The sequence below is a fragment of the Macaca fascicularis genome, chromosome 20 (assembly GCF_037993035.2).
Source record: "Macaca fascicularis isolate 582-1 chromosome 20, T2T-MFA8v1.1".
NCBI lineage: Eukaryota > Metazoa > Chordata > Mammalia > Primates > Cercopithecidae > Macaca > Macaca fascicularis.
In genome coordinates, this window is record NC_088394.1 from 78,860,430 (window position 1) to 78,878,692 (window position 18,263).

The 18,263-nt window shown below is 42.0% G+C and overlaps 1 protein-coding gene and 1 long non-coding RNA gene across 3 annotated transcripts in view; one reads left to right on the plus strand and one right to left on the minus strand.

Annotated features, from left to right (window-relative positions):
- LOC135968997 (uncharacterized) overlaps nucleotides 1-11,939 on the minus strand; it is a 36,485-nt gene extending 24,546 nt beyond the window's left edge. The window contains exon 1 of the long non-coding RNA XR_010584048.1: nucleotides 11,769-11,939. This is a non-coding gene — a long non-coding RNA (uncharacterized lncRNA). The remainder of the gene's footprint in view (nucleotides 1-11,768) is intronic.
- CDH13 (cadherin 13) overlaps nucleotides 1-18,263 on the plus strand; it is a 1,164,779-nt gene that overhangs the window by 350,553 nt on the left and 795,963 nt on the right. The window lies entirely within an intron of this gene.

Sequence of the window (18,263 nt, forward strand, 5' to 3'; positions counted from 1 at the left end):
AACTGTGAGTCGGTTGAACCTCTTTCCTTTATAAATCACCCAATCTCAGGTATGTCTTTATTAGTAGCATGAAAATGGACTAATACAGTAAATTGGTACCGGCAGAGTGGAGTGCTGCTATAAGGATACCCCAAAATGTGGAAGTGACTTTGGAACAGGGTAACAAGCAGAGGTGGGAACAGTTTTGAGGGCTCATAAGAAGACAGGAAAATGTGGGAAATGTTGCAACTTCCTAGAGACCTGGAGGGCTCAGAAGACAGGAAGATGTGGGAGTTTGAAACTTTCTAGAGACTTGTTGAATGTCTTTGACCAAAATGCTGATAGTGATATGGACAATGAAGCCCAGGTTGAGGTGGTCTCAAATGAAGATGAGGAACTTGTTGGAAACTAGAGCAAAGGTGACTCTTGTTAGGCTTTAGCAAAGGGTCTGGTGGCATTTTCCCCTGCCCTAGAGATCTGTGGAACTTTGAACTGGAGAGAGATGATTCAGGGTATCTGGCAGAAGAAATCTCCAAGCAGAAAAGTGTTCAAGAGGTGACTTGGGTGCTGTTAAAAGTATTCAGTTTTATGTATTCATAAAAACACGGTTTGGAATTGGAACTTAGGTTTAAAAGGGAAGCAGAACATAAAAGTTCAGAAAATTTTCAGCCTGATGATGCAATAGAAAAGAAAAGCCCATTTTATGGGGAGAAATTCAAGCCTGTTGTAGAAATGTGCATAAGTAATGAGGAGCAAAATATTAATCACCAAGACAATGGGGAAAATGTCTCCAGGGCATGTCAGGGTTCTTCATGGTAGCCCCCCTCCCATTAGAGGCCTGGAGGCCTAGGAGGAAAAAATGGCTTTGTGGGCCAGGCCTAAGGCTCCCCTGCTTTGTGCAGCATGGGAACTTAGTGCCCTGTGCCCCAGCCACTACAGCCATAGCTAAAAGAGGCCAAGGTATAGCTCAGGTTGTGGTTTTGGTGGGTGCAAGCCCCAAGTCTTGGCAGCTTCCATGTAGTGTTGAGCCTATAGGTACACCAAAGTCAAGAATTGAGGTTTGGGAACCTCTGCCTAGATTTCAGAGGATGTATGGAAACACGTGATGTCCAGGCAGAAGTTTGCTGCAGGGACGGAACACTCATGAAGAACCTCTGCTAAGGCAGTGCAGAAGGGAAATATGGGGTTGGAGCCCCCACACAGAGTCCCCACTGGGACACTGCCTAGTGGAGCTGTGAGAAGAGGGTCACCACCCTGCAGACCCCAAAATTGTAGCTCTACTGACAGCTTGCACCATGCACCTGGAAAAGCCACAGACACTCAATGCCAGACATGAAAGCAGCGAGGAGGGGGATTGTACCCTGCAAAGTCACAGGGGCAGAGCTGCCCAAGATCATGGGGGCTGAGCTGCCCAAGATCATGGGGGCCCACCTCTTGCATCATCATGCCCTGGATGTGAGGCATGAAGTCAAAGGGGGTTATTTTTGAATTTTAAGGTTTAATGACTGCCCTATTTCATTGTAGACTTGCATGGGGCCTGTAGCCCCTTTGTTTTGGCCAATTTCTCCCATTTGGAGCAGGTTTATTTATACAATGCCTGTACCCCCATTGTATCTAGGAAGTACCTAACTTGCTTTAGATTTTACAGGCTTATAGGCCTTGTCTCAGATGAGGCAATGGACTTGGAGTTTTCAGTTAATGCTGGACTGAGTTATGACTTTGGGGGACTGTTGATAGGGCACAATTGTCTTTTGAAATGTGAGGACATGGGATTTTGGAGAGTAGGGACAGAGTAATATGATTTGGCTGTGTCCTTATCCAAATTTCATCTTGAATTATAGTTCCTATAATCCCTACATGTGGTGGGAGGGACCTGGTGGGAGGTGATGGGATCATGGGGGTGGTTACCCTCATGCTGTTTTCATGATAGTGAATTCTTACGAGATCTGATGTTTCTATAAGGGACATTTCCCCCTTTTGCTCAGCACTTCTCCTTGATGCTGCCATGTGAAAAAGGATATGTTTGCTTCCCCTTCCACCATGATCATAGTTTCCTGAGGCTTCCCAAGCCATGCGGAAATGTGAGTCAATTAAACCTCTTTCTTTTATAAATTACCCAGTCTTAGGTATATCTTTATTACCAGGATGAGAACAGACTAATACACAGACCAACAAGGAGTATGTGGGGAGCCTTTTCCTGCCTTGGTTTTTTGAAAGAGAAAAACAGTAAGATCAGAGCAGATCATGGCTGAAATTGGCAGGGGGGAAGCATGGCACAGTCATTAGAAAAAAACCTGGACTTTGGAGACCATTTTAGGAAATCTTGGAATACTAGCATTGTTTGGGGCCACTTCCTTGGGTCATATTTAAGTAATATTTGCAGCAGCAAATAGATGTCATACTCAAATTTAATCATTTATGGAATATTTTATAAAGGGACAGTTTATAAATGCATAGGTGAAGTATAGGGAAACCACAAGGGGTGGCACTGCCCCCAGGGGCTAGTGATGGCAGAGACAGTTATCTGCCCTGGCCTGAAGGGTTAAGAGGAGAGGACAGAGCCCTTTCTGAACTGGAGACAGTGAGGCATGTGTGCAGAAAGCCACCTGACATGTCTGAGACCTTCCTTTGAGAGATACAGCTGGCCCTCAGTGGCCCACTAGGGAAGAAGCAAGTATAAACACCTGATTCCTTTTTTCCCTGCCTTCACTCTGTAATGAGTTTTGTCTGTTGGTCAAAACCAGAGGGTCACAGAGTGCTTTGGCTGGGTTCATAAAGACCAATCTCCAGGGACCAAAGAAAGGTGGTGAAGGGAGGAGCTGGGTAAACAGAAGCCATCCAGCCTGGTTTTTATTTATCCAGTGCTATACACAAGATGGTGCATTGAAGATGATTAAACACAACACAACTAAGTCTTAGAGGACCAAATAATGTACTTTAAAACTAATGCAAATATGATTTTTGAGGGCTCATTTCATGGTAACACTGTGGGGAGCTCTTAAGTCATACATCTCTTTCAGTCCTCCCAAGAATATAGGAAGACAGGTTATGGTCTCCATGTTCTCTAGTGGAAGAAACAGACTTTAAAGACTTTGTTGACTTGTTCAAGCAAACTACCATATACAGAGTCAGAGCCCTCAAACTGTGAACTGTATCCTTTTGGGGTACCTTTGTCCCCAAGAACCTCCTTGTCTTCTCTGGCCCTCATTTTTCAACATAGTCAAGAAAATATCTGCTTGTTTCATGGCTGAGCATTCATGAGAGCCAAAAAGAAACAACGATTTATTAAAGTCTCTATGTCTGGAAGTTCTTATTGACTGCTCCCATTGTTAATTGAGTGTCTTGAAACCCTTCTGGTGCTTCATAATTAGTGCTCCAGGACAAAATATGCTGCTGCTTTTTTCTCATACCCCCAAATTTTGCCATTTCAGCACAAAGGGAGCTCGGGTGCCTCAGGAGCCCTGGCCTCCCGCGATTGGCCTGCATACATACAAATATCCATCCTAGGTGGTTTCCAAAAGGGCTCCATTTCTATGGGAATATTTTCCATTGAGCTGTTGTGAACTTTCACTTAGTCATTTAAAAATGATTCAAAAGGAGGGAAATAATAAAATTCCACTTTCCCTTTCACCAGCATATCTCAAAACTAAATTAATTATCAGCCTGTGTGAATAAAGTTTGTGTCCTGATAAATGTATTCCCTCAAGAATGCTCAATTCACCCATCCCCAGGTCTCCAGCTCACACACCGCAGTCCAATTTCAAATCCTGCTGTCTCACCCTGAATCTCCAGTCTTTAAGCCCTCTCCCTGACCCACTTCTTGGAGGGTGATATGGTAGATCACGTAAGCTGTGTGTGAATGTCTCATCATTCTCCACCCACCGCAGCAATTTTGCCCCCCTCTGCTCTCCTCCTGGGGGCAAGAGTCTTTTCTTGCTAAGCCAGTCTTCCCCCAATGGTCCATGCAAGGAGCCTTCTCTGGCATTTGGTTCTTTCTTCTCCATCTTCTTCAGGTATTCTCCTTCCTTCTTTAGGTCAAAAAAGAAATTCATGAAAAACACCATAAAATAAAAAAAAAAATCCATTTTCTACCTTTCTTGCAAGTGCTTTTATTTTTTTATGCATCTCTCCACATGGGATGCTCACATTCAGCCTTTGCTGCAACGTTGCCTTCCTTTTTGAATGTTCTACCCAATTTTCTCCATTAAGATAAGCCCTTCAAGAGCTACTAATGGCTTCCTAATGACCATTCACAGTGTATGCTTCTCAATCTCTTTAGCTTCCAACACTGTTGACTTTCTTCCTTTCCTACCCCAGCCTTGAAATAGGTATCACGGATGGCAAAACATTCAGTCCCACCTCTTACCTTGCTGTCTGAATGCTGTTCCTTGCCATTGGACCACTCTGGAACAGGAAGTATAGCATTCTGTTTAAGGGTATGGTATATGAAGCCATATTTCCCTGGATTAACTTCTAGCTTCAGCACTTATTAGCTAATAAGTGTATGATCTTAGGCAATTTATTAGAAAAAAGTAATCTCACTTTACCCAACTATAAAATGGAGATAATAATGCTTTGTAGGAAGGTAAATGAATTAATTCATATAAACCAATTACACAAGCTCTGTAAAATAAGAATTTATCCTTATTTTATAAATAATAATTCTTATCTCATAAATGATAAAATATTATTTATGCCAATAATATCTACAAGTTGACATTTTCCAATATTCTGCTTGTAGAACTGTATTAGGTTCCCGTTGCTGTATTAAAAAATTACCCCAAACTTAGTGACTTAAAATACCACAAATTTATTATCATACAATTCTGGAGCTCAGAAGTCCTAAAAAATCTAAAGTGTCAGCAGAGCCATAGCAGAGAATCTGCTTGTTTGCCTTTTTCCTGTATCCCTTGGCTTAGGGACTCTTCCTCCATGTTCAAAGCTGAATTTCCATGGTTTCAACTATCAATTCTATGCGGAAGATTTTTCCTGATTTTCAGGCCAGTCTCATACCGCCAAAGGAATCCATTCTTATCCTCCCAACTATTTGCCATTGAAAGTAATGGCAAAAACTGCAATTACTTTTGCACCAACCTAGTAGTTGCAGGCCGTCTCCTTGTGGCTGCACTCCATACAAATACAAGTAAACTCATCACAATCCTATAACTAATTCTGTTCCTTGTCTTGATGAACTTCCTTCTACAAATAGCCCTAATATTCCCTCCATTTTCCAATATTTATTGAAGAATGAAGAGTCTTTCTGTTGACTTTCAGCGAGAATAAGTAAATAAAACAGCTCTGATGGACACCCCCATGAACTTGAGTGAAAGGGATACTCCTTTAAATCAGCTGTTTCATTTGCTAAGCATGGCAGCCCTGAGAATATGCCTCCCAGAGCCTCCCCCACAGGGAACATGACTGACACAGACCCCAGATGCTGCACTCTGAAGTCCATGACAGTATTTGGGCTGAGGCTACGCTTTTTATTATCTTTCCTCACTGAAGGCTTCAGCAAGGGAGGGATACTAAGGCAGATCTGTTTCTGGGAATCTTGGAACTCGTTCAATAGCTGATCTTGGCTCCAGGCTTCCCTGTTGTCTTGCAGGATCTTCCTTAGACTACAAGGACTTCCTACTATGGGTGGGAAGCTGGACTGGGCAGCCCACAAGACCTTCCATCTCAGACAGTTGTATAAATTCAAAAGTCCCAGCAGATTTCTAAACCTGGCAGGTCACCTGAATCACATGGGAGGCCATTAAACCCCCCCAAATGTTCTAAATTTGGATTTCAAGGGAAGTGCTTGAAAGGAAGAGCAAGGAACCTGGATTAAACTCTAAAACCTTCTTTCCCTTGCAATTGAATTAACCAGTGTAATTTGAAAACCACACTGCTTTGCTGAACAAAATTCCCGGAACCACTCCAGATTTGAAACATCATTCACCTGTGTCTTCACATTGGCAATGTGTTGTGCTATCAGAAGTTGAATTGCTTGTTTTAATGTGTTTAAGACAATGTACCTCCAAATCTGGCAGGACTGAGTTTAAATTCTGGCTCTGCTACTTATCGTCTGAGTGATCTTGAATAAGATATTCAACTTCTCAGAACCTCAGATTTCTTAGCGGTAAAATGAGGATGGTAATGACACCTTTTTCCTAAATTTATTGAAATTATCACGTGGGGGTAACGATAACAGTTAACACTCATTTTCAACTTGCTACGTGCCAGTCACTATTTCAGCTCATCTATTAACTCATTTGTTTGTAACAACTGTCAGAAGTAGGTTCAACTATGATTCCCACTTTACAGATGAAAAGATGGAGGCATCAAGAGGTTACATAACTTGCTAAGGCTTACACAACTAAACAGGATAGAGCTGATATTTAAACCTAGGCAATTCAGTCAAAATGTACTTTTCAGGATAGTGTGCTTTATACACACTTTACCCAGAGCTTGGAACACACTATGGGCTCTGTAACTATTAGCTAATGTTATAATCACTGCTTTTACCCAGGGACTTACAGCACAATTGTCACAGCTCTCCAGTATCTGCAATATTCCTACTTAGCTGCTTGCAAAGCCAGAACACCTGTGTCTTCATGCCCTCTCCTTTTTGTGCCCAGCCTCTGTCTCAGTGATGAGCAGGACAGCATGCACAGATCATTAACTTACTGAGACTGGGAACGTCAAATTCAAGACCTGTTGAATAAGGTCAGTAAGTAATAGTAGTTGCTGTATTTCTCATAAGTGTTGAAAAGGAGTCCTTTCAGAAATAAAATATGAACTCTTTAATCCTAATGTATTTTGACTTCTTCAGGATGCACAGGTGTCCAGGGAACTGTAGTGTCAGTATCTCTGAGACCTTAGGAGAACTTCTTTTGAATCTAAAGGAGGGGGAGTTGAAAGGCATCTCTATTATAGCAAAAAGAAATTAGAGGGCTGATTCATCCTATTCTGTAGGGAAAGCAGAACTCTGCTCAGAGATCTTGAAGTAAGTAAAACGTGGTAGTTACTTTTGGAGGAAAATAAAGTACCATCGAACGTAGAATCTGATGGTTTCAGTGAAGGTAATGGTGCTTGATGACAACTATATTCATTAGACATATTTGTGGCTTTCCTCCTCCTTTCTCTTACAGATAAATTCTCACTCAGGCCTACAGAGATAAGTGCATGGTTTTAGAGATCGTCAGATCTGGGTTTAAGATCACTTTTGCTACTTTCCATATGTGAGATCTTGGGCAGGACCCTCACCTTCTCTGAACCTTGGCCTACTTCTTTCTGAAATGTTGGTAATGGATATGGTTTGGATATTTGTCCCCACCCAAATTTCATGTTGAATTGCAATCCCCAGCATTGGAGGTGGGGCCTGGTGGGAGCTGAGTGGATCATAGGGGCAGATTTCTCCTGAATGGATTACTACCATCTTCTTGGTACTGTCCTCATGATAGTGAGTGAGTTCTCATGAGATCTGGTCATTTAAAAGCACATAGCACCTCCCACTTTGCTCTGTCTTGCTTCTGCTCTAGCCATGTGATGTGCCTGCTTCCCTTTCACCTTCCGCCATGACTAGAAGCTTCCCTAAGCCTCCCCACAAGCAGAGCAGACATTGGCATCATGCTTCCTGTAAAGCCTGTAGAACCATGAGCCAATTAAACCTCTCTTCTTTATAAACTACCCAGTCTCAGACACTTCTATATAGCAATGTAAGAATGGATACAGTAATACAGTAATACTCTTACACTTATTGTAGAGATGTTGTGGGACAAAGTAAGACAATGTGTAAATGCGATCTGTGCCTGCAAGTTCAGCCAGGCACTCTGTAGAGACTAATACTAGACCTAGGATGCTGTGAATTTTCATATTGGTACGTCTGAGCCTTGGCAATCAGAGTGAGCCCCAGAACTGGCTTATGTTGAGGTCAATGACAAACCTTTGACATTTGATGCAATCAAAACCAAGCTGCTCTGTTTAAAATGCTTATCAAATACCTACCATGCAAACTGTGAATGTAAAAGTCATTGTCACAAAAGCCCTTTTTCAGAATCTCTAGCTTGCCGATTCTCTCAGATTTCTTATTACCCTCTGGGTCAAAAACACTGCAAAATTTCAGTCCTTTACCACAACAAGCATTTATTTCTGGCATACACACCCGAGTGTTATCTGGAATGTGGCTGCTCTAAGCTGGGCCTCTGCTGGGCTTAACTCTAAACTATGGGTTGGGCTAAGGTCTGCTCCCTGTGTCTCTTATTTTTCTAGGGATAGCAGAAATAAAAGAGGCAAGCCCAACCACACAAACACATCTCAAGCCTTTGCTTGAACTACATCCAATAGTACCTGCTGGTCAAACTAAGTTACAAGGATAACCCAACTGTAAGACCATGGCAAGGTGATGAACGTTTACAAATACTGCAAATGGGCAAAGAATTAAGATCATATCTCATTCTATCACACCTGGAACTCCAAATTTCCCAGTGCTTTTAAATTTGTATGAGTTAGGTACTTTCAAGTCATGTAGAACAGACTCACCTGGTTTGGGTGAGTTAAGTCTATGGAAAGGGGACAGAGAACATGTAAGGAGACACTTATCCCATCTATTCCATCTTATCTTGATGGAATTAGAATTTGGGGATTCACTCCTCAGGGACAAAAAGCATTCAGGCAGGAGAGTGCCTGACACAAAATGGCTACTCAAGAAATGTTTATGGAGAGGACACTGAATTAGTGAGGAGCAGTTGTAGCACTGGTCACCTTGCCATTTTCCCAGAAATAGCCTCCGTTGCTCCCTCCTCTGTGGTCATCGATATACTCATGATTCAACTTCCCTGTCTTCTTTGGTTCTTCCAATTACTGCTGTATCCCTTCAACTCCCCAAAAAGATAGGATTCTGTTGCATTAATTAGCTACCTTTCTGTCTACTGGGCAGAGATCGTATGACATGCTGCCTCGGTGGCATGAATCAGCCAATTTGTGTTTTGTTTTGTTTTGTTTTATTTGTCTGTTTGTTTTTGAGACTCTGAGAAGGAGACTTGATCTATCTCCCAGGCTGGAGTACAGTATCACGATCTTGGCTCGCTGCAACCTCCACTTTCTAGGTTTAAGCAATTCTCCTGCCTCAGCCTCCTCAGTAGCTGGTATTACAGGTGCCTACCACCACACCCAGCTAATTTTTGTATTTTTAGTAGAGACGGAGTTGCACTATGTTGACCAGGCTGGTCTTAAACTCCTGACCTCAGGCGATCTGCCCGCCTCGGCCTCCCAAAGTGGTAGGATTACAGGCATGAGCCACCACACCAGGTCATGAAACAGCCAGTTTTAAAAGGCTTCTTTTTAAGTTGCTGGTCACTGGTTCAATCGTGAAGATTGTAAGGACCATGCAAGGAATTCCCTATGGCTGCATTCCTCAGCAGGGGTCTGTGGGTTTTACCATTGCTTAGAGACTCAAGGGTTTTGTGTTGGCTTTTGCCCCGTCTCTTGCTTTGTGATTCTGCCTCTTGGAATTTGGAAAGATAACCTCCATCCAGCACAGAGAGGTCTTTCTCCCTTTGAAGTGTTCATCATGATCTGATGAGTCAACACTGCCTTGTCTCATTGTTTCCTACACTAGCTGGCTGGAACACTACCCTCCCAGCAGAGCACTCCCTGCCAGAGCATGATACTGCCACTGCCAATTGAAGTACGGCTATGTTTTTACATCTTGTAGCAAAAACCCTCCTTCCTCAGTCATTGAAGACTGATGAGGATAAAAGGCAGCTAGGCCAAAACCAAAGCAATATAACCCAGGGGCGTGTGTGTACATGCATATGTGGTGTATGTGTGCATATACGCATGTAGTGTATGTATGAGCATATATGTGTGTGGTGTATGTGTATGCATGCACACACGTGTGTTCTTTTTAATATAAAGAAATGCCTTTAAAGAATGAAATGCATTGGGGGTATCTGAGGTGAGGAGAGTTGAGGGAATGTTTTTTGGTTTTTTTCTTGGCAAATCAATGAAAGATAGAAAGATAAGTATGGTGACCCCTAGTGTGAAGTAGAGAAATTGGAGGCTGGAGTTACAGAGGTAGAGCTTGAAGAATGTGGAAGCTTCTAGCAGAGCTGAAAATGTCGATAAAGAGACTAAGTAATCAGCCAGGCATGGTGGCTCATGCTTGTAATCCCAGCACTTTGGAAGGCTGAGGCGGGCACATCACCTGAGGTCAGGAGTTCGAGACCTGCCTGACCAACATGGTGAAACCCTGTCTCCACAAAAACACAAAAATTAGCCAGGCATGTTGGTGGATGCCTGTAATCCCAGGAGGGCCGAGACAGGAGAATTGCTTGAACCTGGGAGGCGGAGGTTGCAGTGCGCCAAGATTGTACAACTGCACTCCAGCCTGGGAGACAGAGTGAAACTCCATCTTAAAAAAAAAAAAAAAGAAAGAAAAGAGCGAGTAATGAAGGGTAGATTCAGGAGTGAGACTGGATGCTCTCTCAGTAGACTGCTGTGTCTCACAAGATAGGAGGTATTCTGCTGATGAAAGCCAAAGACAGAGAGGACATCAGGTCAGAACGTTCCATGTGAGACTCTGCGCTCCTTGAAGCCTCCATTGTCTGATTTCTTTTTATATCTCCCGTGCCAAAGACCTAAGTGAGCCCTATGGACATTAGATAAATAAATTAACTTATTAAAGAATGAAAGAGTGAACTACTAAATTAATTTGAAATTGAAATATAGGGTAAGGCCTGCACTTACACAGAGAAAATCAACTTTCAAAAACGTACAAAGCAGACAAAGGGGAGAGGGAGAGAGAGAATGAAGACTGCATGGGTATCCAATGCTACCTGGAACATGGTGCTGTGAGTAGCTGAAAAAGGAAGAAGACCCCAAGGAATGGGGCTGTCTTTGGGGCCTATATTTATGTTGACATCACTCACAAGTATAAGTCTGCATTCCTGGGTGTCCTAGACAAGCATATAGTTTGCACTTCATATTACCTTTCGTGTTAGTAATCACTGATTTTGAATCTTAACTGACTGTGGAGGTTCTGTTCTGCCTTTGACATGGCAGTGTGAGTTGGAGAGGGATAGGGAGATGAAGAAGCCACGTGTCCCAAGAATATCAGGATCCTATAAACTTATTCTGGGTGAGGCAATGGCAAGGGTGACCAGCAAAGTGGTGCCTGAAGGCTGGGAATCCAGTCATGTCAATTTTTGTTTGTTTGTTTCTCTCTGGCGCTTTCTCTAGGCCCAGAGCCTGGATGAGGCTGTGTGGACCAGTGATGCAGTAGAGACTTTAATTTTCTCTATTAGTGCAGAGGATGAAGAAATCTCAGCAGTCATGCTGTATTCAAGGTGCAGGATATTGCCTGCTTGTGTTCTCAATGCTGGCTTTCCTAGATTAACCCACCAATCCAGAAGTGACTTGTTTTCATCCCCATCCTGGCCAGTGACTCTTTAACCAAGCAATGTGATTTACATTTAGATGTTAGTTTTATCCCTTTGTTTCTTAATGAAGCTGCCCTTGTTAAAATCCCTGGGATCTAATTATAGAAATTATCTCCAGCCCCGGCTCTCGGTTCAACAACTGCTTAGCAAATTTCTCATAAGTCCCCCCACTTTTTTTTTTTTTTTTTTTTTTTTACCAGATTTCCTCAATAGCCATTTCTTGTCTCCAGGGTTTTTTGAAGCCCAGAGTCTTTTCTTGTCAGCCAATTCTCTTATTTCAGCCCTTCAGTGAAATATCTATATACTGGATCACATCATGATTTTTTTTTTCTCTGCAACCTCCCGCTTCCCCCTGAAACAATTTACCCTTATCTGTGTTCCAACCCCAATCTCTAGTGACTAGAAGTCAGAGAGCCAACTGCCAATCATTCTAGAATTCAGCATTTTCAAAGTTCACCTTTGGAATGGATAGCCTCTTGTTCTGTAGAAAAACAAGGATCCTAGAAAAAACGTCCAAACTACATTTCAAGGAGGATGACATCATCTTTATATTTCCCTTGGAATGACTCAGGAGTGAGGAAGCAGGAATACATTACTGTGGTTCCCACTCATCTTGGCCTACCAAACTGTCCCATCTTTCTAGGTACAGCCCATCTTGTAAGTGGGTTCACCTGGGTCCCTCGTGGACTTACGTTCAGGATTTCACATCACTTGGATGGCAGTCTAGCCAAGGAAGCCAAAAGTTTCCATATCTTTCTTGCCATTTGTGTGGGTTTTTTGGTTTGGGTTTTTCTTTGGGACAGAGTCTCACTTTATCACCCAGGCTGGAGTGCAGTGGCACAGTCATGGCTCACTGCTGCCTTGAACTCCTGGGCTCAAGTGATTCTCCCACCTCAGCCTCCTGAGTAGCTAGAATTACAAGTGCATGCCACCAGGACCAGCTATTTATTTATTTGTTGTGGACATGGGGTCTTGCTCTGTTGCCTAGGCTGATCTTGAACTCCTGGCCTTAAGTGATCCATCTTGGCCTCCAAAGTACTGGGATTACAGGTGTGAGCCACTGTGCCCCATGGCATATCTTTTTAAAACGAAGACTTTCTTATCAGATTTCAGCACCAAGGCTCATACATGTGTTGACTCAAGAATTAAAGGGCTTTAGTTTCATGTGCTGGCACTATTCAATGGCTCTGGTTTGAGAACAATTTTGAAACCCTACTAGTCTCATTGGAAAAGAGGGCAGTAATGGTGCCTACCAGAGATAGGGCGTGAGGAAGTGGTGGTAGCATCTCTGCCGTGCACCTGCCATCCTTGATTTGATAAAGACCAGAAGCACATCTGATCACACCACCTTGCACAATGGCCTTCTCCGAAGCAACAGTGACAACTTAGACGACCTGGAAAACTATTTCAAACTAATAGCAACACATCTACCAAGAGTTCATTATTAATGACACATTCAACTGAAAAATTGATCACACACCCTTGTTAGGTATTACATGGGTCACATTTGCAATAATTTTGGTTTTTACTGCTGAAAGACAAATTTAAGGTAAAAATCAAATAGTTTAAAAGTACATATTTTAATATGCCTTCCTCTTAACATTCCTCTAGTAAGGGGGAAGATGTAGAATTTGGATATAAATTGGCCAGCCTTATGTTGATTTATCTTTAAAGCAGATTTCAACTCCTTCACTTCAGATGCCATGAACTGCAAGGCCCTTGTTCAGTCTGGCTTTTCATCTCTTTCCTGCCCAAGTCCAATTTAGCTCTTATGAAACAACCAGACTACTGCAATCCCTCATCTCACGGCAACCTCCAGGACATAATTTATAAAACTTTCCCTCAACATGTGGGTGGCCAAATAAGTGATCAAAGGGCAAGTCATGATCTGAGGGCACGGTAATCTCAAGCAACTGCTGATGTGAACATTGCGCGTGGCACGGTGAAACTCAAAGGACTGCTGATTTTGGCAATAAAAACGATTGTGTCTATAAACTGAGAGAATTATAGAAGTTTGAGCACAGCTGATCTTAGCCTTGAACATGATTGAGGAAGAGGGAAGGAGAAATTTAAAACTTTAGTTCTGCCAATTTAACAAAACCACTTTATATCATTATCTAGGATGCAAGTGATATATACAAATTTACCAGAACCTTTTCCATTAATCAAAAAGAAGGTAGTGTATGAGCTGGAGGGTCAATCATGTCAAAAATTTCAGAAAGGGATGAGGCAACCATTTCTAGCAGATTGTGTTCCACTGAAAGGAGCATTGAGGAAGTAGAAGAGTATTTCATAGAAGTGAAACGGCACTGATTAACCTCATTAAGGACATGACTTCCTCATGCTTTAATAGGAAGTGGTAAACTTCAGAATGAGACCAGTACTGTGTTGAAGTATGTCCTAGCCCAGCCTCTGCTGCGAGCTAGCTGGGCAAGCATGGCCTTATCTGTTTCAATATTCTTATTTGTGAAATGAAGAGCTTGGCCTGAAACCAGCAGTTCTCAAACTTTCCTGGGCATCAGAATCACCAAGGATGTTTGTAAATGTTTTAAAAGTCAATTTTCAAGACTCCATCAAATGGGGATTTTGATATATACAATCAAAGTTAAATATATGTATATATAAAAAACATATTTAAGTTAGAGTTTCATGTCAGTGAGACTTTGTGCTCTATGTGGAGAGAGACTGGTTAACAACCAGTCAAGGGGCAGGGTGGGGATATAATTCAGAACTTTAGAGATAATCTAACATTCTAGAATTCTGCAGTGTTCTGGAACAATACCCCAAGGTCAAAAAGCTTTAACTAAATGTTTGTATGATCAATAAATTGTTCTGTTTTAAAATTAGCCTATAAATACATTTTTTTAAAGCAAATGCTTAATTTCAGTACTACATGAAAAGAGGGTTATATAAAAAAAAAAAGTTATTATATGGTTCTTGGCATCAAGCAGATTAAAGTCTACTTTGAAATAAAGACAATAATAAGTAGTTGACCCCATAAAAATTAAGCAATAATGGGAAGAAGTTCAGAGGAACAGAAAATCAATTCATGCTGAGAAGATAATCAAATTATTGGTAAAAATGAAGGTGCTGATTAGGCATGTCCTTGGCTACAGAAGGACTCAGGCTTGCAGGTTTAATGACCTTTAGCTGAGACCACCCCATGTGTCCATCTGCCTCAGGATACTCTAAGTCTCTTGGCTGAAGCAAAGTCTTCCTTAAACAGGGCTTCCATTGGGCCATGCCAACTATTTTTTGTTTGTTTGTTTACTCGAGACTTACCGGGCCCTATCTTCTGATTCCACATTGGATCTTAGGTAGGTTAATTCAGTTAATATATTAATAACTGTCTGTACTCTTTCTGCTCTTGATATCTGCTTCCGTCTGTTAACAGTTTTTGACTATTCTTTGTGGGTTAATTTCATGTTTTATCTCCCAAAGGTAGCCCAAGTTCCCTCCTTTCCAGTTGTCTTGGGCTGTCCCACCACAGAGCATTGGTGCTACCTATACTGCTGTTCTTGATTTCAGAGAATATTCTACATCTTACAAATACTTACGCTCATTAAACTACTGATTTAAGTTGTTGCAGGTTTTGAGTTATCACTGGCTTTTGACTCAGTTGAAAAAAACAAAGAATGGTCCAGGGTGAGAGAGGTGTGTCAGTTGACCCCATGAGGACTGTAGGAACTGATCTTAGACTTCCTCACCAGCCTCTTTGCCAAGCCCAAATTCATCATCATTGTGAAGTAGTGTTGGGCAATGTTTGAAGAAGTTTTCTGTAAGAATCTATTTTGGATTAATAGCAAATAATTGCAGCTGAGTCAGCATTAAAGACATGTTATATCAGACTGTGTCTTATAGTTCAGAGGATGCTGCTTCTCAGATGGGACTTAGCTGAGCACTTCTTATACCTCTGGGGAAGTGTCTATAGCATTGTACCAAAAAACACAGAAAACAGGCCACTGAAACAAACACCAGCAGACATAGCTCTGGCAGGATCTAACAAGCAGGTTTTCCTGAAATGTCATTTTGACAGGGTTATAGTCAGGTGGAATCTCTTAAGCACAGTGCTCACCTGGCGCTTGGTTCTTTAGTGCACAGAGAGGGGGCTGCAGAGTATTAACATGGAAGAAGGACGCACTCCCCCTCCGTTGTTACCCCTCCCTGCAAGATCCTAAAGTCCTGATTCTTTCCCCATCATTATATCCCTTTTCAGGAACGGAAATGTCTTCTGCAGAGCCAGCCCATTCCCTCTGGTGCTGGTCTCAGGGGAAGTACAGCATCTGGCTCCCACCCTCGATCTAATTACCCATCTGTTTGTGGGGAGGGGAGGGATGTTCTATTCCCCTTCTCTTCCCAAACATTTTAATGTGCTGATGCATGAAGACGACAGCAGCTGCACCTCAGAACCCATCCTTTGTGCATCATGCTCACTGGCTTAGCTTTTCTGTTCAGTTCTTGGATGGAGCTCTTTATTGCTAGAGACCCACATCTCTAACTCCTCCTCATCATGTACTCTCACTTAGTACACCTTGACCCTTGCATTAGACTGCCCCAGATTCCATGTTGCTCACTGATTCAGCATCATCAAGCCTCAGCGGGGTGCCTGAGACCCCCACCTTTAGGAGGGGACAGGGATTTCCCTGCTCTACTCTTGGCCTAGGGCTTCTATCAGCACCAGCAAAGACACCATGGAGAGCGTAGCCTTTCATCCTAATCTCCCAAACTTTACTCAACTAATGGTCCCTTTGGTTATTTCTCTCTCACTCTGGAAGCCATGTTTAGAAAGAGCTGATACACTGAACAAATTGCACTTAATAAATATTCATTCATTTTCCCTCTTTTTAAAAATTAATCAAGTTCTCTGTAAGGAAGAAAAACTTATTAGTCTTTGACAAATGAAACAACCAATCTACACTGATATCTTCATTGATAGTATTCAAGCCCCAAACACTTCTTAGCTGGCTCAGATGATCTGGTTAAGGGGAACTTTGTCAGTTTAGTTCTGTTTTGTGAAATACTGACGCATCTCAGACTACTGTTAATACCTGAGTAAAGTGGTTAAGAGAATAACTTTGGACATAGAGACACATGGGTTTCATTTGGCCACATGCTAGTTACATGACCTTGGGCAAGTTTCTGAACTTGATGCAGTTCCATTTCTTCATGGGTAAAATTGGGATAATTATACTATTGATCCTGTAGGATTATCCTGAAGATAGAATGCATAATGTTTACGAAGCACTTAGTACAAAGAGGCATAAAGGAAGAAGTGAGTAAATGTTAGCTGCTGCTATCTTTATTCCTGTCATTTTAATCACCACTATCAATTATCATCACAACCCAAGTGGCTCAGGGATGGAGGGAACCCAACTAGGATGTTGTCTCCATTCTAGGGGAAACATTTATTCAACTCAACTGTGGCCAGAACTCATAGTGAATCCCACTATAGCCATCCTCCATTTTGCAATAGCAAATTTTGCTGGGCACATGGTCACTCAGCTAAAGACTACTTTCTCCAGCCACCTTGCATCTAGGTGTGGCCACGGAACAGGGTGACGGCCAATAAGACACTAGTGGGTGTGATGTTTGCACATTAATCCATGCCTTTGAGACTTAGGAAATCTATTTTCCCTTCCTATTTTTCTCTTCTTCAGCTGAAACACAGACATGGTGGTGAATCAATCTTTAGTTAAGCTGAAAAGGGTAACATGGAATAGATGGCATAGCAACAGGATGCATCCCCAATACCATCAAGCCACCATTCCAATTCTGGACTGCCAACCTAGACTCTTAAATAAGGGAGAAAAATGTTCTTGTTACTTTAAACTACTGAATCCGATATCGCCTATTATAACACCACGGTGTATCGTAAAAACACACCAAACAACTATTTTCAAAATAGATGTGATACTTCTCCCCACTTATATAACTTCTGAAAGCGCAAAGCCGTTGCATTCCCCCACCCAGCTTGGCGTGGTTTACTTCTGATTGGATATAACCAGTTGATAACAGGGATCATGCTGCATCCATTGAGGAAAAAGATTATTCAGCCCCCTCAGGGGCTGCTGGGGAATCGATACCTTTTAATTGTGAGAAAGTACGTTGTGTTTACATTTTACACAGTGGCAAGTGGAAGGTCAAATCACAATCCTCACACCCTTTATCAAAACCATGCGTCCCTGTTTGTCAAGTGAGATTCAAAGTGGGATAACTTGGAAAGTTTCCATCTTCCTGTTTTCTCCCTTATTTGTTTATATGGCTGTGCTTTGCAAGATTAAAAGGCTTACCGGGAAAAAGCATAGCAGAAGGAAGTAAAACCTTCAGGCAGATGAAATAACTCTTCCATTTTAGGAAAAAAGGCAATTAGTCATTTGAGGTTTTCTGGGTGGGACAGTGAGTAGGAGGTCATTATATTCCTTTCCTGTTGTATATTGAAAATCAGCTGAGAAGTAATGAAAATGGTAAGGAAAAAAAAAAAAAAGAGTAAGCCTCCTTCCTCTTCCGACGGCCTCTACCCCATGACTCATCAGCTTCCTGAACTGGAACAACACTGAGCTTTATGACCATGGAAATGTCAGCTCTGAGAACAGTACATGCTTCTTTGTGTGAAGATTTTAGGCAGCTGTGCAAAAGCCAGCCCAGGATCCAGCATGGTCCTGCTTTATCTCTCTGTCTGGCTAGTCTCCATGTTCATTAGAAATGTCTGATTTCTTGACAAGCACTCTTTGGATTTGCTGTGGAGTCAGGTCATACATTGAAATCAGCAAAAACATTAATGATAGCAACAACAAAAACAACCTTGTTTAAGTTTTACACCTTATAAGGGGGCAATATTAGCCTTGTAATAAAAATGAGGCA